General features: G+C 42.6%; 1 non-coding gene across 1 annotated transcript; it reads left to right on the forward strand.

Annotated features, from left to right (window-relative positions):
• Positions 1 to 10,883: 10,883 nt before the first annotated feature.
• LOC140854206 (small nucleolar RNA R71) lies at positions 10,884 to 10,989 on the forward strand. The gene has a single exon (XR_012137339.1). It is a non-coding gene; the product is annotated as a small nucleolar RNA R71 (small nucleolar RNA).
• Positions 10,990 to 24,037: the final 13,048 nt, after the last annotated feature.

Below are 24,037 nucleotides of genomic sequence, written 5' to 3' on the forward strand. Positions count from 1 at the left end.
TCGAGGAGCAAGCCACTGAGGAGATGGCCGACCAGCCATTGGGAGGCGTCGTCGTGGCGGGGGAGGCCGTCCAGGAACAAGCGGCCGAAGGAGAGACGACTGCGACTCGTGTCCCGGCGCCGACTGCCAGCTCCCGACCTACCGACGATCCTGCTTCGGCCGTCGACCCAGCGCCGATCATGGTGGATACACTGGTCATCTCCGATCTTCCGTCGGTCGAGGAGATCGACTCGGAAGGATGACCGCGGTCTCGTCGGCTTTTATCTTTTTTTGTTTTACTTCTTAGAACTATTGTAACTGGGCTTCGGCCCGATTTTGTAAAGTCCTTTTGACCTGGAATGAAATCAGTCCTTTACTTTTTTCTCTGCTCGTTCTTCTTTTTCTTGTGTATTGTTGAATGCCTTCGTAAGTCGCTAACTCATATAGGTCGGTTAGGACGTTCGGCAACTCGTGCCGCCACGCAGGTAGGACAAGTCCCGACTTTTAATCGGCCTTTGATAGTCAAGGTCGTCAGTCGGGTGTCCTTTACCCGGCCGTGAGTCGGGCGCGTCCGTTGAGTTGGGAGCCGACCGACCGTGGTAAAGGTTCGGTAGTCGGGTCCCTTCCGACGCGTTCAGTCGAATGTCGTCCGGCGCATTCAGTCGAGGGAGCACCGATAAGTCGGACCCCGATACCTTTATGTCGGGTATCCGTGCTGCGCCTCACGATATACGGTGGTAAGCCGAATATCTTCCGGCCGGTCGTAGCCCGGTCGGTGAATCATGAATGCGACTGAGGTCGTATTGTGCGATAGACGGTGGCAAGCCGAATATCCTTCGACCGACCGCAGCTCGATCGGGAATCGCGACGGCGGTCGCGCAGGCATTCCGCCTTTCTTTGGTCGGGGCCCGATCGGCGTGCTAGCCGATGGTCTAGCCTGAAAGTTCGATCGTAGAAGGAGTGTCAACTCCCGTCAATATGGTGTATCGGTCCTCGTAAGAGTCTGATGTATCGTCGACTGTCGAAGGAGCGTCAACTCCCGTCGATATAAGTGTATCGGTCCTCGTAAGAGCCTGATGTATCGTCGACCGTCGAAGGAGCGTCAACTCCCGTCGATATAAGTGTATCGGTCCTCGTAAGAGCCCGATGTATCGTCGGCTATGGAGCCGTCGGTTTCGCACGGATACCAAGTCCGAATTGGCACGTCGGGGCTCGAGCTTGGCGAGCGCCGATCGTCAGTCGAAGAGTTAAAACTCCGAGATCTCAGACTGGATTCGTATTCCTACTGGACAAGTATAAAATTCATTGGTGATACAACTTCAGGTTATCGGCGTTCCACGTTCGGGGAATGGGCTTCCCTTCCAGAGTCTCCAGTCGGTAGGCTCTCGGACCATAGGTTTCTGCTACTGTGTAGGGCCCTTCCCAGTTTGGAGCCAACTTCCCTTGGTCCAGGGGCTTCGAGACCTCTGCCTTTCTCAGGACCAAGTCACCAGGCCTGAAGAGCTTTGGTCTGACTTTGGCATTGTAATACCGAGCTACCTTCTGTCGGTACGAAGCCATGCGAATTTGAGCCTCGTTTCGCAGTTCGGAGAGGAGGTCTAGGTCGGCCCTCCGACAATCGGAGTTGTCCGGCTCTTGATACCGCTCGACCCTTGAAGACGGCAGTCCAACCTCGAGTGGGATCATCGCCTCCGTCCCGTAGGCCAAGCTGAAAGGCGACTCCCCGATCGGAACGCGGGGGGTCGTTCGGTAAGCCCACAGGATGGAGCCTAGCTCGTCGACCCAGAGGCCTTTGGCTTCATTTAGTCGGGTTTTAAGTCCGTGGAGTAAGGTCCGGTTGGTCACCTCGACTTCGCCGTTGGACTGTGGGTGCCCGATTGAAGTCAGTCGGTGCGTGATGTGGAACCTTACGCAGAAATCTCTGAAGTCTTGGTTGTCGAATTGCCGTCCATTGTCGGTGATGATAGTATGCGGCAACCCGAACCTGAAGATGATGGATTTTTGGAAAAAGTCCTCCATCTTCCGCTCGGTGATCTGCGTCAAGGGTTCGGCCTCCACCCATTTGGTGAAGTAGTCGATGACGACAACTATGAACTTTCTTTGACCCGATGCTGAAGGAAAAGGACCGAGAATGTCGACCCCCCACTGAGCGAAGGGACATGGAGCAATAATAGGAGCGATTTGGCTGGCCGGTCGGTGTTGAACGTTGGCGTACTTCTGGCAAGGTTCGCACCTCCGGACCAACTCGGCCGCGTCCTTCCTCATGGTAGGCCAGTAGTAACCCTGTCGCAGGACCTTGTAGGTCAGGGACTTGCCCCCCAAGTGATTCCCGCAAATCCCTTCGTGCACTTCTCGGAGAGCATAGTCTGCGTCGGTCGGTCCCAAGCAACTAAGCAATGGAAGAGAGAACGACCTTTTGTAGAGTCGGCCGTCCATGATTACATATTGGGAGGCCGACCATCGGAGCTGCTTGGCCTCCGTGGGATCCTCGGGGCCGATCCCGTCAGTCAAATACCGAACGATCGGGTCTATCCAGCTTGGTTCAGCTGCCAGCTGCTGTACTTCTTCGACCCGATCGATGCTCGACCGCTCGAGATTTTCCACGAACGTCCGACCCAAAGAGTCGAAGGCCGAAGTCGTCAGTCTGGAAAGTGCGTCGGCACGGGCGTTCTCTGACCTAGGGATGTAGGAAATTTCAAAATATCTGAGGTGCGCCACGAGGTCCTTCACTTTCTAAAGATATTTAATCATGGTCGGATCTCGGGCCTCGAATTCGCCTTTGACCTGCCCCACGATCAGCTGAGAGTCGGAGAATGCCCGGAGGCTGTCGACGCCCAGCTCCCTTGCCATCCTCAAGCCGGCGAGGAGTGCCTCGTACTCGGCTTGGTTATTGGAGGCCTTGAAGTCGAATCGGAGGGCGTACTCGGCGATTACCCCATCTGAATTTATGAGCAGGAGCCCTGCCCCACTCCCCTGAGCATTTGAAGCTCCGTCGATGTGCAGTACCCAGGTAGAGACCGGGTCTGGCTCGGAGACCGCGTCTCGTCCCGGGTCCGCAGCTCCCGACCCTAGGTCGGTGGTCGGGCATTCGGCGATGAAGTCGGCCAGGACCTGAGCCTTCAGGGCAGGCCGTGGCCGGTACTGAATGTCGAACTCGCTGAGCTTCATCGCCCACTTTGTCAGTCGTCCCGATGTGTCCGGTCGGTGCAATATCGCCCTCAGGGGCTGGTTGGTGAGAACCACTATGGCATGGGCCTGGAAGTATGGATGGAGTCGCGGTGCGGAGACGGTCAGGGTGAAAATCATCTTTTCCGTCTCCGAATATCGGACTTCAGTGCCGTGGAGTACCTTGCTGGTATAGTAGATAGGCTGATGGGTTCGGCTCTCATTTTCTCGGACGAGCACCGAACTGACCGCCTCAGAGGATGTGGCCAAGTAGAGATACAAGGTCTCCCCAACCTGCGGCTTTACGAGCAGCGGCGGGGAAGCCAAGTACTTCTTCAAATCTTCAAAGGTCCGTTGGCACTCATCCGACCAAGAAAAACCATTTGCCTGCCGCAAAGTTTTGAAAAATGGAAGGCATCTTTCAGCTGATCGAAAAATGAACCGGCTAAGAGCGACGATTTTTTCGTTCAGCCGCTGGACTTCCTTCTTGGTGTTCGGATGACGCATGTCGATGATCGCCTTTATTTTTTCGGGGTTGGCCTCGATCTCTCTCTGAGAAATAAGGAATTCGAGAAACTTCCCCGAGGTCACTGATGCGTAGTCGTTGATAGCACAAAAAGTAACTCTACTCACTACGTAGGTAGGATGAGTCGAGATCGTATCCTCAGGGATCTTGGGCTAAATTGAAATTGCAAGGTAAAAGAAAGAAATGTTGTTTTTGATTTAGAAAATAAATTATCGTAAAATTGAGGTAATTAAAAAATAAAAAGAGCTCGGGAGTTTTGAATTAATTTGCACTAGCAGAGTTGTATCTCTTTTTTAACTAAATAGATGTGATTAATCTTAGGAAAAATACCTATCTTTCCTCGGCACGCTCCATACCCGTAGATCACGGCGCGTCTCCGGAAAGACTAGGTACACAACTCTTCTTTCCTCGGCACGCCCCGTATCCATAGATCACGACGCATCTCCGGAAAGTAAAAGTTGTTCCTAATATTAATCTAACAAGAAAGCATAAATAAAAGCATATGATAGGGAGCAAATAAAGAACTCATGACAATTTAAATAAAAAGCATAATCTTTATTGCATATAAAGAAATACAGAAAAGTTTAGAACAATAAACCATCTCTGTATCGTTACAAAATTTCTTCTCCACTCCCGAGACTGCTAGCCTAGCTGCTCATGAAGTAGTCCCTTTCTGTTCCTCTATGCAAGGCTTTAGAAGAATTTCTGGGCTCTCCCTCCAATGAGAGTACAAAAGTCTTTTTATAGGTATTAGGAGGGAGAAGTTTTACATGATTTTCCGATGTGGGACTAAAAAAATACAAATCTTTCAAAATATTTCTAAATATTATTTTTTTCCTTATTTTGAACATGTTGCAGTGCGCCCACACCCGCGTGAGCCGCGTCCCGCATCCGCGCCCTGCGTCCAAACCGCGTCAGCTTCCCGCGTCCCGCGTCCGTGCGCTGCATCCAAACCGCGTCCCTGCGTCCACGCCAGCTTCCTTTTGTTTTGAATTTCAGATCAAACCGCCCAGAGCCTTATTCACACGCCCAAATCCACGTGAAACCGCCCAAAGCCAAAAAATTCACGTGAACCTTTTTTTTATATTTCAAAAAGAAACAAAAGTTTTTTCATAATGACATCTATATCCTTTTTAGATTCCTTGCATAGTATCTTCATTTTCTATAATACCGGATGCATCTTTCTTTTATTTTAATTTTATTTTAAATCCAATTTTCTTCAAACTTGAGTCTTTTTGATCTATGAATTGGACTCTTTGTATCGGCGATCACCTTTCCTATAAAACATAGAAAGAAACATCAAATAAGATAAATTAAATATAATTTTTTTAATTTAAAATACTTAAATTAAGTGTTTATCACACCCTCCAACTTGAATTTTGCTCGTCCTCGAGTAAAATAGATATATCAGCATTGTGTACTGACTCGGTTTTGAATCAATAATTAGGTTAGGCATCCCAAAAGGTAGATGATACTTGGTCAGACCATTAAAGAGATATTTTATTGGATTATCAATTTGACCCAATTAGTGGTTGAGTATTAACTAAAGAAATTTCAGAGCTTTTCTTTCACCAACTCCCTACTTTACTCTTTAAATCCTCTAACTTAATGGGAAAGAGGTTTATCATCTTCTTGCAATTTAGTCTCCTTTTTTTTTTTATATATATATATATATACATATAACATTGCCTACCTTTTTACGCGAACCACAACGCTTACTTAGGCGAAAGGGCCCGGTTACTCAGTAGGAGACCAATGTTGTTTTTCTCTCTTTTCTTTTTTCTTTTTTTTTTTTTTAATTTTTTAATTAATTTTTTTTTTTAAAGAGACTTTTTTTTTTTTTTTTACATACCTCGATCTTTCCACTTAATTTTTTATGAAGCAGATTCTTTATTGAGATCAGTAAGAAGAGGGTTGTAGAATCACTCCTAAAATTTGGTCTAGTTCAAACCCTACCATTCATTGGGTTTTCTTAATAATTTATTCCTCAGTATCTCTAAAATTATCTTGACCGTTAATCATTCATTTATTAGGATGCCTAATTGACTCTTGATCAAAATAAAATTTGAATACACAAAACTAATTATTTCTGACCATACTCGAGGATTTGATTAATTTCCCCCCCAACTTAATCTACATTGTCCTCAATGGAGTAGAAAAGCAAAGAAAATAAAAGGAGAGAGTGCACCTGAGATAATTTTTGCTTCGAAAGTTGAAGATAGCTTCATTGATTAATAGGCTCTTGTTCTAAATTCCTGCAGCTGCGATAAAGTAAAAAAAAAAAAAAATGAAATCATTGGGTTGCCTCCCAACAAGCGCTAAGTTTTACGTCTTCAGCCAGACTGAATTGAGTATTATGGCAGTTTTGGATCCACTAAATCAACAGTTTCAATTAATTCTCCATCACTAATTCCATCTATGTAAGGTTTCAATCGTTGACCGTTCACTTTAAAAGTGTTCCCCTGTTTAGGGTTTTTGAGTTCGATAGCTCCATGAGGAAATACTTGAGTTACAATGAAAGGTCCGTCCCAACGTGAGCGAAGTTTTCCAGGAAACAGACGCAACCTAGAATTGAAGAGCCAAACTTTTTGATTAGGCTCGAACGTTTTTCGTGCAATAAATTTATCATGATATGCTTTAGTTCGAGCCTTATAAATTTTGACACTCTCATATGCTTCATTGCGTAGCTCTTCAAGTTTATTTAATTGGAGTCTCCTATTGGAACCTGCATTTTTCATATCAAAGTTAAATTGCCGTATGGCCCAAAATGCACGATGTTCCAATTCCACCGGCAAATGACAAGCTTTTCCGAATACAAGTCGATAGGGAGACATTCCTATGGGTGTTTTAAAAGCAGTACGGTAAGCCCATAATGCATCGTCTAAGCGAAGAGACCAATCCTTTCTATCGGACCTAACCGTCTTTTCTAGGATATGTTTAATCTCCCTATTTGACACCTCTACCTGACCATTAGTTTGGGGGTGATATGGTGTGGCCACTTTGTGTGAAATATTATATTTTTTCATAAGTGCTTCAAAGTGTTTATTCGTAAAATGAGTCCCCCCATCACTAATGATCACCCTTGGGAAGCCAAATCGACTAATGATGTTTCGTTGGATAAAACTAATTACAATTTTATTATCATTAGTCCGTGTAGCTATTGCCTCCACCCATTTTGATACGTAATCAACTGCCACCAGAATATATTCAAATCCAAATGAGGCTGGAAAAGGTCCCATGAAATCAATCCCCCAAACATCGAAGATTTCTACTACTAAAATGGGGGTCAGCGGCATCATATCCTTCTTGGATAAATTTCCTGTTTGCTGACATCGCAGACAACTTCGGCCAAATTCATGTGCATCCTTGAAAAGCGTTGGCCAATAAAACCCACTCTGCAGTACTTTTGCTGCAGTTTTTCTTCCACTAAAATGTCCCCCACATGCCGAAGAATGGCAAAAAGTGAGAATGCTTTGAAATTCACTCTCGGGGACACAACGGCGAATAACTTGGTCAGGACAGTATTTAAATAGTTCAGGTTCTTCCCAGAAATAATGTTTAATTTGTGAGAAAAATCGATCCTTTTCTTGTTTTGTCCAGTGAGAAGGTACTTGTCCTGTTGACAAGTAATTGACAATATGGGCAAACCATGGAGGACGGCTAGAGGAGATTGCGAAAAGTTGTTCGTCAGGAAATTTTTCTTTGACCTCATCTATGCCTATCGTGTGTTCAACTAAGATCCCGGAGATGTGATCAGCTACCACATTCTCAGAACCCTTCTTATCTCGGATTTCCAGATCAAATTCTTGTAAAAGAAGGATCCATCTGATCAAACGCGGTTTAGTATCTTTCTTCGAGAGGAGATGTTTCAAAGCCGCATGATCAGAGTAAACTAGAACCTTAGACCCTAACAGATATGAGCGAAATTTTTCAAGGGCAAACACTACTGCTAGTAGCTCTTTTTCTATTGTGGTGTAGTTTAATTGGGCATCGGAAAGAGTCTTGCTAGCATAATAGATCACATGTGGCTCCTTATTGATTTTTTGGCCTAAGACGGCACCTATTGCAAAGTCAGAGGCATCACACATAATCTCAAATGGAATGGACCAGTCAGGGGGTTTTATTATGGGTGCTGTTGTCAGGGCTGTTCGTAATATGTTGAATGCTTTCAAACAGTCTTCATCAAAGACAAATGGTGTATCCTTGGCCAACAGATTGCACAAGGGTCTTGAAATCTTGCTAAAGTCTTTGATGAAGCGTCTATAAAATCCGGCATGACCTAAGAAAGATCGTATTTGTCGGACCGAAGTAGGGGGTGGTAGTTTTGAAATGACCTCAACTTTGGCTTTATCTACCTCAATCCCTTTTTCAGAAATAATATGTCCTAATACAATTCCTTTCCGCACCATGAAATGGCTCTTTTCCCAACTTAGGACAAGATTTGTCTCCATACACCGTTTAAGAACTTTTGAAAGATTATGGAGACAATCTTCAAAGGTGGTTCCAAACACAGAAAAATCATCCATAAAAACTTCAAGACATTTGTCCACCATATCCGAAAAAATGGCCAGTATGCACCGTTGAAATGTAGCGGGTGCATTGCAAAGCCCAAATGGCATACGCCGAAAAGCGAAGGTGCCATAGGGGCAAGTGAAGGTCGTCTTTTCTTGATCATCCGGAAATACAGGTACTTGATTGTACCCTGAATAACCATCAAGAAAATAGTAGAAACTTTGTCCTGCTAACCGTTCTAGGATTTGATCGATGAAGGGCAATGGAAAATGATCCTTCCTAGTAACGGTATTCAGTTTTCTATAATCTATGCATACTCGCCATCCAGATGATATGCGAGTTGGAAGTAGTTCACCTTCTTCGTTCTCCACCACAGTAATACCAGATTTCTTAGGTACTACTTGAGTGGGACTGACCCATTTACTATCGGATATGGGGTAGATGATTCCAGCATCTAACCACTTTACCACCTCTTTCTTTACTACTTCACGCATGTTTGGGTTCAATCTCCTCTGCATATCTCGATGGGGTTTGGCATTTTCCTCAAAATGAATATGATGCATGCAAATGGAGGGGTCAATTCCTTTTAAATCGGCAATGGACCAACCGATAGCCTCTTTATGTTCCTTCAGAATACCAACCAATTGTGCTTCCTGATTAGGGGTCAAGTCTAATGCAATGATTGCCGGGAGGGTGTCATTGAGTCCTAGAAATACATACTTAAGCGTGGCAGGAAGAGGTTTCAATTCTAACGTAGGTGGTGATTCTAAAGATGGGACTATTGGTGTACTGGCTAATGTGGGCAATGGCTCATACTTGATTGTCCATGGAGGAGTGGTTTTATCATGTGGTGTATCTAACAAGATGTTAACTTCTTTCCTATATTCCTCAAAGTCACACACTCCAGAGTGAGCCAAGCAAGTATCTGAGGGGTCTGGTGCTAGAATTATGGGTGTTGCATCTTCTATAATATCTTCTAGTGTATCTACTTCGAAGCAACTATCCATTGATGGTCCTTGGGAAGCACCAAACACATTCAATCTTAGTTTCTTATTCCCAAACGATACGTCCATGACTCCTGTCCTACAATTAATGCATGCATTTGCCGTAGCTAGGAAGGGTCGTCCTAAGATAATGGGAATTTGTCTGCGGTTGCCACTTAATTCCATATCGAGAACCAGAAAATCAACTGGAAAGTAAAACTCATCTACCTTGACCAAGACATCCTCAAGCATTCCACGTGGTTCTTTAATTGATCTGTCGGCTAACTGTAATGTGACTGATGTGGGTTTCAGTTCTCCAAATCCAAAAAGTTCATACACCGAACTAGGTAAAAGATTCACACTTGCCCCTAAATCCAGAAGAGCTTTTTCAATGTGATAATCTCCTATAACACAGGAAATGATGGGGGCTCCTGGGTCCTTAAGCTTTGGAGGAGTGGCATGCTGAAAGACAGAACTAGCCTGTTCAGTGAGACGTACTTTCTTTGGGATTTGTGATCTAGATTTACGTTTTTGGGTACACAAATCCTTCAAAAATTTGGCATAAGCAGGGACCTGTTTGATTGCATCTAGAAGGAGAAGATTAATTTGGACTTGCTTAAACAATTCCAACATCTCATCGAGTTTTCCTCCCTTCTTATCTGCAGGAATAGGGGCTTTCAGGGCATTCGGAAATGGGGCTTTAGGCAAGTAAGATGATTCCGGTGCAGTTGGTTCCTTCTCTATTTTCAGGTCCTCCTTGTTCTTGGGTGATTTGGATTCGGTTAGAGATTTAGGGTCAGTCTCTTTGGTTTTGCTAGTGTGTTCAATGACCTTCCCACTTCTCAGAGTCATGATTGATTTGGCATGTTCAGAAAAAGCTTCTGGGGTATTAGAACTCTCAATCACAAATTGCCCTCTTGGGTTGCTCTCTGGTTGGCTAGGTAATTTTCCTCCTTCCCTCCTACTGAATACAGTTGCTAATTGACCTATTTGGGTCTCTAGCTTAGCAATAGATTGTGTGTGGGAGTTAAGGGTCAGAGTGTTGACTTCTAATCTTTCTAGTGCTTTCAGGACTTTTTCCTCAAAAGCTGAACTGTGACCAGTAGTAGATGGTTGAGGAGCATTTTGAAATTGATGGTATGGTCCATGCCTATATGTTGGGTCTTGATATTGAGGTCGAGGTGTGGCAGGACCAACCACTGGTTGTGGTCTCCAAGAAAAATTTGGATGATTTCTCCAGCCGGGGTTATAAGTGTTCGAATATGGATCGTTTCCTGGTCTGCGAGCTTGTTGGACTTGAGCTTGCTGAACCTGCTCGTGCACAAACTCAGAAAATTGAGGTGTGGCTGGACATTCATTAACAAAATGGTTCGGACTTGCACACAATGCACAAATTTCTTGGATTGAATTAGGTGGAATCGGGGATTGTCCAGTATTTAAAAGACGATCTAATTTTTGGGACAGTTCATCTACCTTTTGATGGATATCTATTGCATTTCCTACTTCATATATTCCACCTCTTTTTGGGTTTAACATGGGTTTATCTCTAATAGAGGCAGACATATGATGTAATGAATTTTCACTTAAAATTTCAAACAGTTGCCATGCCTCATCCTCACTTTTCAGCATAAATGTCCCACCGCATGATGCATCGACCATTTGTCGATGTCTTTCAGAGAGCCCATCATAAAAATATTGGATTAACTGCCACTTGGGTACAGCATGGTGGGGACATTTTCTAATAAGGTCTTTTAATCTCTCCCATGTTTCATGAAACATTTCTCCATCTAATTGGAAAAAACTAGTTATGGCTTTCCTTATTTGATTAGTTTTTCCTATGGAAAAATATTTCTTGAGAAACTCTCCTTGCAGCTGGTCCCAGGTTGATATAGTCATGGAATCCAAAGTATGTAGCCAGTATTTGGCTTTGTCCTTAAGTGAGAAAGGGAATAGTTTCAACCTAAGAGCATCATCGGAGAAGTTGTGAATTTTGACAGTTGAGCATATTTCAAGAAATTCCTCAAGATGTTTATAAGGGTCTTCATTACTAAGTCCATAAAATGAAGGTAACATTTGGATGATACTTGACTTAATTTCATATTGAGTGGCCTCCACAGGGGGTACTTGAATACAAGGAGAGTAGGTATATGTGGAAGGAGTAAAGTACTCCTTCAATTGCTTGGGTGGATCATTCTCCTGATTTCGATCCATCTTTTTATGTCTGTTGGCTCTGAAGGTTCTTTCTATTTTTGGATCAAAAGGTTGGATTTCTGGTCGTAACGATCTACGGCCAAGCATACACCTTACAATTATACTGTAGAGCACACACAGAAATTTTTTTATTTTTTATTTTTTTTTTTAATTTTTTATAATATATATTTTTATAATAAAGTGAGAAAAGAATGAAGAAAATCTAAAGAGAAGAACCTAAGAATCTTAAATCTATGAAAAGGGAGAAATTAATTAATGTTTAGATGTTAATTGCAATCAACTTAAACAATCATAGACTCTCTATCCTAAGGTTAACTTAGATCTAGACAGCTCCTAACTTTCAAGATTGCTTTTGAGCACTCCAAGCTCAAGACTGGCTAACTGACTCGGCCAGGTAAGCGTAAGATGTGGGAGGTTCCCTGCTCGTTGCTTTCCTTAGACACCAACTAAGTTGGCCAGGTCAGTCAACGGAACCAATTGAAAACCACTTTCTTTAACCACTTGCCTTAGACACCGAGCAATTAACCAATCCGCACTCGGTTCAACTCTAGAGCTTTCTTATCCTATTGAGCTCGAAATTCCTAGGGTTGACGTCTAGTTGATTTTAAATTAAGGTCTAGGTTATGCAAATGCAAGGGAGTGATTTGTGGGCCAAGGAAGGGTGATCAAATCCCCACCTTATCTGGTTAATGGGTTATTGCCCTTAAGATCAATTATGGAGATGCAATGCAAAGAAACAAGGTGTCCAATCAGGTTAGAAATTTTTATATTTGAGGTTACGCTATTTTAGTTAAGTGTTATGAAATGTCAGTGGTTTTTTTTTTTTTTTTTTATAATTTTATCTTGTTGTATAATTTTTTTTTAATTTTTTTTTTAGTTTTGCAAGAAAATAAATTTAAGTGATTAAGTCTAAAAAGCAATAAATTACTGGGCTATGAAAAGTAGCAAATTATTCTAAGCAGAAAAATTTCTAAGATTAAAAAGTAGTAAAATATTTATGCAAGATAATTATGTAATTATGCAAATAAGATTATCTAGTTAGAAAGCACTGAAAAAAAATTAGAGCGAGAAATAGAAACTGAAAAGCATTTATTTTTTTTTAAAAAAAAAAATTATTATTATTTTTTTTTTTAATTCAACCGTGCCAAGATCCCCGGCAACGGCGCCAAAATTTGATGCGTAGTCGTTGATAGCACCAAAAGTAACTCTACTCACTACGTAGGTAGGATGAGTCGAGATCGTATCCTCAGGGATCTTGGGCTAAATTGAAATTGCAAGGTAAAAGAAAGAAATATTGTTTTTGATTTAGAAAATAAATTATCGTAAAATTGAGGTAATTAAAAAATAAAAAGAGCTCGGGAGTTTTGAATTAATTTGCACTAGCAGAGTTGTATCTCTTTTTTAACTAAATAGATGTGATTAATCTTAGGAAAAATATCTATCTTTCCTCGGCACGCTCCGTACCCGTAGATCACGGCGCGTCTCCGGAAAGACTAGGTACACAACTCTTCTTTCCTCGGCACGCCCCGTATCCGTAGATCACGACGCGTCTCCGGAAAGTAAAAGTTGTTCCTAATATTAATCTAACAAGAAAGCATAAATAAAAGCATATGATAGGGAGCAAATAAAGAACTCATGACAATTTAAATAAAAAGCATAATCTTTATTGCATATAAAGAAATACAGAAAAGTTTAGAACAATAAACCATCTCTGTGTCGTTACAAAATTTCTTCTCCACTCCCGAGACTGCTAGCCTAGCTGCTCATGAAGTAGTCCCTTTCTGTTCCTCTATGCAAGGCTTTAGAAGAATTTTTGGGCTCTCCCTCCAATGAGAGTACAAAAGTCTTTTTATAGGTATTAGGAGGGAGAAGTTTTACATGATTTTTCGATGTGGGACTAAAAAAATACAAATCTTTCAAAATATTTCTAAATATTATTTTTTTCCTTATTTTGAACATGTTGCAGTGCGCCCACACCCGCGTGAGCCGCGTCCCGCGTCCGCGCCCTGCGTCCAAACCGCGTCAGCTTCCCGCGTCCCGCGTCCGTGCGCTGCGTCCAAACCGCGTCCCTGCGTCCACGCCAGCTTCCTTTTGTTTTGAATTTCAGATCAAACCGCCCAGAGCCTTATTCACACGCCCAAATCCACGTGAAACCGCCCAAAGCCAAAAAATTCACGTGAACTTTTTTTTTATATTCCAAAAAGAAACAAAAGTTTCTTCATAATGACATCTATATCCTTTTTAGATTCCTTGCATAGTATCTTCATTTTCTATAATATCGGATGCATCTTTCTTTTATTTTAATTTTATTTTAAATCCAATTTTCTTCAAACTTGAGTCTTTTTGATCTATGAATTGGACTCTTTGTATCGGCGATCATCTTTCCTGTAAAACATAGAAAGAAACATCAAATAAGATAAATTAAATATAATTTTTTTAATTTAAAATACTTAAATTAAGTATTTATCAGTCACCCCAAAAGCACACTTGGTCGGATTAAGCTTCATTCGATGTCGTCGTAGAGTGCGGAAGGTCTCCTCGAGATCCCGAACATGATCCGGGATCTGTGCACTTTTCACCAACATGTCGTCCACGTATATCACCATATTGCGCCCGATCTGGTCTTTAAAGACCTTATTGACAAGTCGCTGGTAGGTGGCGCCGGCGTTCTTCAGCCCGAAGGGCATCACCCGATAACAGTAGAGGCCCTTTGGGGTCACAAAGGCAGTGTGCTCCTCGTCTTCAGGCGCCATCCGGATCTGGTTGTATCCGACGAAGGCGTCCATGAAGTTGAGTAGTCGAAATTCGGACGTCGCATCTACCAGCTGGTCGATCTTTGAAAGTGGAAAGCTATCTTTTGGGCAGGCTCGGTTCAGGTCGGTATAGTCGATGCAAATCCTCCACTTCCCGCTGGCTTTTTTAATCATGACAACATTGGCGAGCCAATCGGGATACATGGATTCTCTGATGAAGTCCGCCTCGAGCAGCTTATCCACTTCTTCGTCGATGGCCCTCTGTCTCTCTGGAGCGAATGACCTCTTCTTCTGCCTCACCGGCCTCATCGTCGGGTCGACGTTGAGTCGGTGGGTTATTGTCTCCGGGGGGATGCCCGACATATCTGCTGCCGACCAAGCAAATACGTCGGCATTGGCTGTCAGCAGCTCCGTCAATCGTCGTCGTTCGGGGTCGGGCAATTGAGACCCGACCCAAACCTTCCGGTCAGGATTTTTCGCTATCGGGATCGACACGAGCTGCTCGGCCGGCGAACCCCGTTCTTCTTTCTCCCGTTGGTCCAGTTTGTCGATCGTCAGGGAGCCCCTCAACTCATCGTTTTGAGCGGAGATCTGGAAGCATCGTCGGGCGAGCTGTTGATCCCCGCGCATCTCTCCGACCCCATTTTTGGTCGGAAATCGAACGAGAAGATGGTACGTCGAGACGATTGCCTTGAGGGCGTTTAGTCCGGGTCGTCCAAGTATGGCGTTGTAGGCCGAAGGCACTTGGACGACCGCAAAAGTTAAGGTGATCGTGCTTTGTCGCGGTTCGGTGCCGGCCGTCACAGGCAGGGTAATTTCTCCTTCCATCGCGACAGCGTCCCCGGCGAAGCCGACCAAGGGCATAAAGACCCTCTTAAGTCGGTCGGTTGACAGTTGCATTCGGGAGAAGGTCGAGTAAAACAAAATATTTGTCGAACTTCCATTATCAACAAAATTTTTTTTTACATCATAGTTTGCTATTGTTGCCGAAACAACAACAGCGTCGTCGTGGAGAGTTTGGATGCCCCGAACGTCCTCCTCTGTAAAAGTGATTACGTCGTCCGGGCACAGTTTCTTCATCGGCTCCCCTCCCACAGACGTCCCCGGGCCCAGCCGCTTGGAGATCATATTGATGACCCCGGCCGTCGGCTGATTAGTCGCCGCTTCTTCAGTCGGCTGGGGTCGTCGGTCGGCAACTGGTTGGGTCGGCGGGTTCTTCCAAAATTTACCGAGATACCCCCGGCGAATAAGGGCTTCGATCTCATCCTTAAGCTGGATGCATTGCTCGGTGTTGTGGCCGTGGCCTCGATGAAATCGGCAGTACTTCCGACGGTCGAGGCCTTTTACCTTCAGAGACGGAGGCCGTCGCAGGTATTCTTTCCCCTCGATCTCCATTAGAATCTGCGCACGAGGAGCGGAGAGAGGAGTGTAGGAATCATACCTGGGGCATGTCGGCCTTGGAGTCTGTTGCCGGGGTGACTTTTGGTTTCGTCGGAGTGGCGAGACCCGACTATCGGTCGGGGGCCTGCTGGGTTCGACGGGTTCCCGACCCTTCCTCCGCTTCTCCTTCGGGCCTCTGGGTTCGGCCAAGCGTCGGTCGGAAGCTCCTTCATCCGCGCGCATGTACTTGTATGCGCGCTCCAGCAGCTCGGCGTACGTCCGGGGGAGGGTCTTGTCCAGAGAGTAGGTAAATCGGGATGCCCTTAGCCTCCGTTTCATGGCTGAGATAGCCATGTCTTCGTTGAGGTCCCGGACCTCAAGCGTGGCCGTGTTGAATCGTGCCACGAAGTGTCGGAGCGTCTCATTCTCCCCCTATTTGAGGGAGAAAAGGCTGTCCGACGTTCGCGGCGGCTTCCGACTGGTGCTGAAGTGAGCCACGAAAGAGTGCTCGAGCTGCCCGAAGGAGTGGATACTTTCCGGTCGAAGATCGGAGTACCAGGCCCTGGCAGTCTTGCGGAGTGTGGCGGGGAAGCCGATGCAAAAGAGAGCGTCGGTTGCCCCTTGGATCGTCATGAGAGCTTTGTAGCTCTCAAGGTGGTTGATTGGGTTGGTGGAGCCGTCGTATGGCTCCACGTGCGGCATCTTGAATCGACTGAGGATCGGTTCGTCGAGAACTAGTCGGGAGAGAGGTTGGGCGGTCTGGAAGTCGACGTCGTTCGAAGACTTCTGGCCGTCCACCTGCAACTGCGCAAGCCGACGGTCGATTTTCTCGAACCTGCGCTCGTAGTCGTCCGTCCGTCGGTGCTGAGAGACCCCAGGGGTGGAGTCTCCGGAAGATTCCGAGAGGGAGGCGGATGGCGTTCGCGGTCGCTTCTCCTTCCTCGCCCGTTCCAGCAGGGAAGGAGAGAGTTGCTGGGACTGTCGGTCATCGCGCCATGGCCGTCCCTCCTCCTCCCCGTGGGAGCGCTGTTGCGGGCACTCGCGCGGAGGCGACGGGGATCGGCGCGGGCGTCGGCGGCTGCTCTTGGAGGGCATCGGACGGGCCGTCGGTTGTTGCTGGAGGCTCTTGACCGCGTCTGTCAGTACGGTCATCTGCCGTACGATGGCCGCGATCTGCGCCTCCGTGGTCACCGTGGGGTGTGGAGAGCTGGGCTCCACAGCTGAGGGTGGCGGGGAGGCCTCTTCCCGGTGGGAAGTGCGCCTCGCCGACCCGGTGATCCTCGATCGCTGGGCTCTTGTCTTCGTCATCAGTATCTCCTGCTTGGGGAGACTTGGTGCCGTATAGCTTGCTTTCCCCTACCTGGCGCGCCAATCTGTTGCGGCCAATCGCCTCGTCGCCTGATCGCCGGGGAACGAGCGCCTGCAAAAAGGGAAGTCCACACTGACCGGAGGCAGCTCCGGCGGGGACCCTCCGACGGTCAAGTCAGAGAGGTGACTGGGCAACAGTGAAATGAAGACAGAGAGCTCATTCGAGAGAGAGAGAGAGAGAGAGGAGCAAGCCTGTGGTTTCGAAGTCGAAAAATGGAGGTCCCCTGCACTGTTGCCTTTCCCGATTTATATAGTGGAGCATGGTATGGCGCCGCCATTAATGGCGTGGACAATTGAGGAATTGTCAACTCACTGTAGACTGTCAGAGTCGCCGTAAAAGTGTCATATCGCCGTGGGACTGTCAAATCACTAGGGTTGACAATGCCCTAGGCGGGATAATGCCCCTAGGTGGCAGTGCCGCATGTTGCTGTCAGGACTGACAAGCTCTGGCGGCTGTACGCCGATCGGAGGAGTCGACCGACCCTAGGTCGGTGGCCAGCTGTGTGGCGTCGGGTGGAGATTCGGGCCCTTTTGTTGGTCAACGAGTCTTATGTGAGTTGGCCATCAGACTCACCGGTTCAGTCGGTCGGGAAAACAGGAAAAGTATGCCCGACCGACACATCCTCAGTCGGTTATGGGCCGTTAATTGGCCGGTGATGGCGCCTGTCGGTCGGTCGCTCTGGCTGTCGGTCGGTCGGTCGGTCCCTCCGGCCGTCGGTCGGTCTCTCCGGCCGTCGGAGGGCCGGTCGGTCCCTCCGGCCGTCGGTCGGTCGGTCGGTCCCTCCGGCCGTCGGTCGGTCGGTGGGTATTCCCCAACAGTTACTTTACATTTTCTTCCTTACTGGACGAAAGCCCGCGCATTGCACGAGAATCGAATATACAAAAATAATTTTTTTTAAATTTGATTAAATTAAAAAAAATTATATATAAATAATAAAATAATATCTATTCAAATTCTTAATATCATTTCATATTTTCGACTACCTATATAAATAGATTTTAATTATAAAAATATAATAATAACATACATTAATATCTAATTTAATGTCAAGAGGGTTAGACTTTAATTGTAAAAAAATAATAATATCATATATTAATAACATAATTTAATATAAAAATGTGTTCTTTCATGTGACACAATAAAATTTATTTAAGAAGCTGAGTTGGTAAATCTCTAATACTTTTTCATAGAATATTATTATTATATATATATATATATATGATTAAATTGACTACCTATTATCTGTTACCTGGTTTCTACCTCCAATTAGTCCCATCATCGGTAGTATTTTCGTGGTTGTTGGTTTGCTCAGGTTCTTTTTATGTTGTTGTTGTTGCTGTTGCTGTTGTATATGATTGGATTGGCTATCTATTATCTATTACCTGGCTTCTACCTCCCGTTAGTCCCATTATCGATAGTATTTATATAGTTGCTGGTTTGCTCAGATTCTTCGTATGTTGTTGCCGTTGCTGCTGCTTTCATTCTTATTAGCTGAAAATTCGATTGAGATTTCACTTTGCAAACTTTTCATTATGTTTGTTGCTGGTTCAACGTTCGCATGGCTGATAGACTTGGACAATTGCACCGGATGTCTTTTGGACGACAGGCTTTTATTTTCTTGTACGTTATTTTTTTTTTTTTGTTGTATATGTTTCCTTTTCACGTTCTGTTTTACGTTGTTTTCCTTCATCTTTTGGATGTTGATACACTTGTATTTGCCCGCAACTTAGCTTAATATAATTTTGCGCCTTCACTGCAAAAAAAAAAAAAAAAAAAGAAAAAATCTGGGGGGATTAGATATCTGCAATCTTATCTCACGTACGGCCTCCACGGTATGGGGAAGCCATTACTGCGTCAACGAATCCACGGCATCAACATCATAGTAAAACAATATTGCCGTCGCACCAAAAGTTATCTTTAACTATATTTTATTTTTATTATAAAACTATAAAATCAAAATATTTATTTTTTATAAAATTTTTTATTTATATTTTCTCTTTTAATTCTACAATTTAAAATTTTTTTTAAGAACCTATTTTATCATTTTCTTAATTTAAAATATTCTCATTATAAAATATAGACATTATTGTGGTATAGGAGTAAGACCATCATTAGTCTCATATTAGTTGTGAGTCACAGAGGACTTTAACTTATATAGGAAGAGATCATCCATACCATGTGAGGCATTTTTTAAAATCCAAAGGGACAAACTGTGAGGTCTATAGATTAAAACAAATAATATTTGAAAATATTATTAGTTTTGTATTGATTGTGAGTCAAGGAGACTCTGACTTATATAGAAAGAGATTGGAAGACTATGTTATGGTGTAGGAGGAAGAGCATCATTAATTGTATATTGATTGTGAGTTAAGAAAGATTTTAATTTGTATAGATGATCTCTCTTGACTCGTAATCAATATGAGACTAATAATGATCTTCCTCCTATCAAATATGATATATTTTGTTAAAAAAAAATCCGGTTATTTTTTAGAAACATCGTAATGTAACCACGATGGATTTTTGACGGGGGGGGGGGGCCAAAAAATGCTTCCCATCTCTCAATTAAAAATAAAAGAGAGAGAGATTTTCCCTCCTTAATTTATGGTGTCGGGATGCGGCGGGTCCCTATAGATTTGGACTTTAGATCTGCAGCGTTGATGGATCCCCATCACACATTTCATATCGGACCCTACAAATCATCTGATCTGTATTATTTTACATTTTAGGAGGTAATACTTCCAAAAGTGGTTCGATATGAATGGGGCACTCAGCAGGGTTGGTGTGTTAAACTGCAAGCGTATACCGATCCTCTAGTATCACCTGGCACAGGGAGCTTTGTTTGTTTAGTTTTCCTCTTTTACTAAAGGCTGAGCCTTAAAACCTTCTTTTAATTTGATTTTTTGTGATCGACCAATATTTCCGGTATGCAATCTGTCGGTACTTTCTTTGGCCTCAACAAATCTACAACATAGGTGTATCACCAACAAATACATTTTAGTAAGAATGTGAAAACTCTGTGCGAGCATCAGGACCGGTCCTGGGGCAGGTCGAATTGGACGACCGCCCTAAGCCCAGGCCCTGTATTGATATTCCAATGGGGTGCAAGAATGACTTTCTATAATATTATAATAAAAAAAATAATTACATAGATTAATGATGGGTTTTATATGCTACTTAACGAATATATCTATAAAAAATTATTACACGTAAATTAATTTTTTTAATGATAATTAATGTTTAAAGTATGTTAATTTTTAATAGAGAAAATCTCATTTTTTTATTTAGCCCCGGGTCTAAAAAATATAAGGACCGGCCTGGCGAGCATATATTTAGTCCAATATCAGATATAAGCTAGATAAATTTTAAGTTTTTATTTAAAATTAAAAAATTTAAATAATATTTTTTAGCTAATCTTTATAGATGAAGTTTTAAATCATCTCAAATAATATCAGAATGAATCTGATCCATAGTCTATATAGACAAGATACTGCAATATGAGTCTATTTGGATTGATCATGAGTCCATCGTGATATTTGCAATTGGATTTGAATGGATTTAAACTCTTGGCAATGATGTTAGAGCTTAAATAAGAAGAATATATGAATACCTGTATAAGTGTATGTTTAGTCTCATATTAGCTGTATAACGAATAGATCTGATAAAGAGTCCGAAAACACAAATAATATATATCTTCTGGTGAGCCATTTTAACTGTTAATTATCTTTTATTCTCTTAATGAATGTGGGTTAAGCCTGGCCCAACCTAACCTCAAAAATATAGAAATAAATTAAACAAAATTTACGTTATCGATTAAAAATACCAACACGTTTTGTAAGTGCAACAACAAAATAATGGGAGCAAAAGATAGTGCTTTTTTTTTTCTTTGCTAAAAAAAATGAAAGTTGGAGGGAAACAATCCGGCACATCTACCTCTCCTAGACGTGACCATAGAACTCCAACCTTCACTGGAGAATATTCAATTCAGAGCCGAATTTGGATGAATAGGCAGCATCCTCTCCATCGAATGGACGAACCCAACGGATTAGTATGTCACCTTAGTACCATCGAGAGTCAATAGATCAGATGCCATTTTCAGACACTGTGCCCAATCTACTGGGATACGTTCTATTCAACAATCATTCGCGCCTTGACATTTAGCCGCAGCCCTGACAAAAGATAATGCTTCAAAGCATGATTTTAGATCTTGAAGGAACATAAGATATTGTCTCGAGTGTCAAGATGAAATTAACCTACCATTATTTCAGTATCTTGATCAGCACATCTTCGGATATCTCATCTCAAGTGTCGTGATGAGATGGTGTGGCGGCATGTCAAGTTTCACCGAAAAAATAGAGTAAATCTTATTTCATAAGATTTAAAATCTTGCTTCAGCATGTGTCTGAAAGAGTTACTCACAGCTCCTAGGCAATCTTCTACTAAAATCTGACGAGCTCATGAGATGGGAGATATGAATCTCATGATGCAAGGGAGATTTAAAGCAAGAATAACGCGAGAACATCAACAGGTTTGGAAGCCCAATCTGCGGAAGAAAGCATACAACAAGCACCAAAAGGATCCCCTGCTCACATAGGAAGAGCAAAAAGCCTATTGAAGAGTATGCTTTTCTACCAAGTCCCAAAACAAAAGGTCGCATGCCTATTAATGATATGGGGATGGGAACAAGAGAGGTGGCAAGGAAATATCTACGGATGGTATGTCATGCTGGTTTTAAGGTGGCAGGAGGTTTTACATAGAAGTTGGGGAACAAAAATCATATGAGGCAGGCACTATAAGCCAGAGATGTGTCTAATTTTATATTATTATTTTTTTGTATCTTCAAGAAAAAATCTGAAAGGCAAATACGAATTAATTTTTTTTTTCACTAACGGAGTCTGTTATTTCTATAACTAAACTAATAAAAAAAAAATACAATACATAGCTAAGAGAGATTCTTTGTAACCATCCATATCCTCTTTCTTCCTTATCAAGCTATTTCTCCCATCCTCCAAATCCTATGCATCATCTCTCCTATCTATGAGATCTTTCTCGAGTTTTTTCTTTTCTTTCAAATTTTTCTTCTTTTCTGAGATATTTGCATCTAAAAGTTCATGAAAATTATATATGCTTTTATATAAACTCTGTATTAGGACGTCGGATGAATATTTTACTAGGTGTGTATCAATTAACTATATACTATATATTAGTGAATACTAAGTTCGGTAAATTATGTATCAATTTATCTATATGTGTGTATTAGATTGTTGCTGAATGTGTATAAAAAAAAGCTCAATAAGTTGTCTAGTATGTATTATTTAGTCATGTATTATGTATTGATGAGTGCTATGTTCTGAAAACTATGTATCATTTTACTTAAAGGTGTATATTTGGAAGTCGAGTGAATATTTTATTAGGTATATATCAACTGGTCATATATTGTGTACTAGTGAATACAATGTTCGGTAGACTATGAATCAATTTGTTTGTAGATGTGCATTAGATTGTTGCTGGGTATGTATCAAAAAAGTTTAGAGTATGTATCACTTGGTTATATACTGTATATTGGTGAACTCTAAATTTTAAAAATTATGTATTAATTTTTTTGTAGGTGTATATTGACATATTCGATGATTAATTTATTTAGTGTATATCATATGGTCATATAGTATAATTGCTAAATAGTATGTAATGAAAATGATGAAGAAAGATAATATTAATTTTTTTAATTATGAAATTAATAATTTCATCAGTTGAAAAAGTTTTTAACTTTTAGATTTATCTTTTAAAATTTTAAAATTAGTTTCAAGAGAAATATTGCAAACGACGAAGTCTGATCATATGATAGTTTATAGTGCCCCACCCATATGATTTTTGTTTGAAGTTGGGTGTCCCGTACTCTAATAGCATACATGCCTCATTCAATAACAAACAAGTTGTTAACGTGAGACTAGACTTAGCAATGCACTGCAATGCATGGGACGACAGAGATGATGATTGTCGGATGTGAGCCAATCTCGTGTGTATATATATATATATATATATATATATATATGACAGCTCGCATTGAAATCTGAAGGCAAGCGAGAAGCAGGGTGCATTAATTTGTTTGGAATTTATATGACGGGAAGGTGCGAGAGGGCTGGTGGATCACAGCCGAAAGGAGAGCCACTTGAATGAGGCCTTTATTTGGATGTCCCACCAGATTACCATCAATTTGGAGGAGTCTGAAGTCAAATGTTTGTCACAGGGCATGCACATGGGCAGCTGCAAGGGAAACGGGGACGGTGATCTGTCTATAAATGAGGCATCTGTTTGGCTGGTACTTTGTACATGATGTTTCATTTGGAGAGGCAAGATGGGGAAGGATGCGGACGGACCCCTTATTTAGTCTGAAATCTTCATGTGCACGTATAAGAAAATTGATGATTATATCCTCCTCTTTTGGCATACAAAAATATCGATATACATGCAACAAAGTCACAAAATAAAATATCGTGAAAAGTAACTGTAGCAGCTGCCGATTCATAAAATATCTCATAAATGCTTTATCATACGAAAGATGACCTAGTCCGCAACCATGTTCACCTCCAAATAGACATACCTAACATCCAAGGAGATGCAAGCCCTCACAATCCTTTGAATGTCGTATAGAAGAGGGTGAACCAATCTCGTACAAATAATACCCGTTCAGACAACCCTTGGCTCAACTGTATTTTTTTTAAAATATATTTTAGAACGTGAATCATGATCTTTATAGTTTCTTTTGTGAAAAGAATAAAAAAATATATTTGTAGCTTTATTCTAAATCTTTAGATTAGAATTGATTTTTTCTTTAGGGCTTGTGCTGGTATAACAAGTGAAGGACATCGAATGTAAAAGAAGAAGGAAAAAGATATAGATATCCATTAAAGGCGGAAAATATAAGATGGGAAAAAATTATAATTAAGCTGGACAAGATAGTGGCCCACCCGATGCCTGTGCTGGGGTGGGAAGATGCGGCATCTGGTCCTCTATGAGCTGAAGTAGAGCTGGGGGTAACGTATTCACCCGACACGGAGTTTCTCCTATGCGTGGTGGGGAAGGGATTCGCACTTACTGCTTTCTATATCGAACATTCACTCAGTGGGGTGAGGATCCTCATGGTCACGTCCAAAGAGGATTG

The sequence above is a fragment of the Elaeis guineensis genome, chromosome 15 (genome assembly GCF_000442705.2).
Source record: "Elaeis guineensis isolate ETL-2024a chromosome 15, EG11, whole genome shotgun sequence".
NCBI classification, from domain to species: Eukaryota; Viridiplantae; Streptophyta; class Magnoliopsida; order Arecales; family Arecaceae; genus Elaeis; species Elaeis guineensis.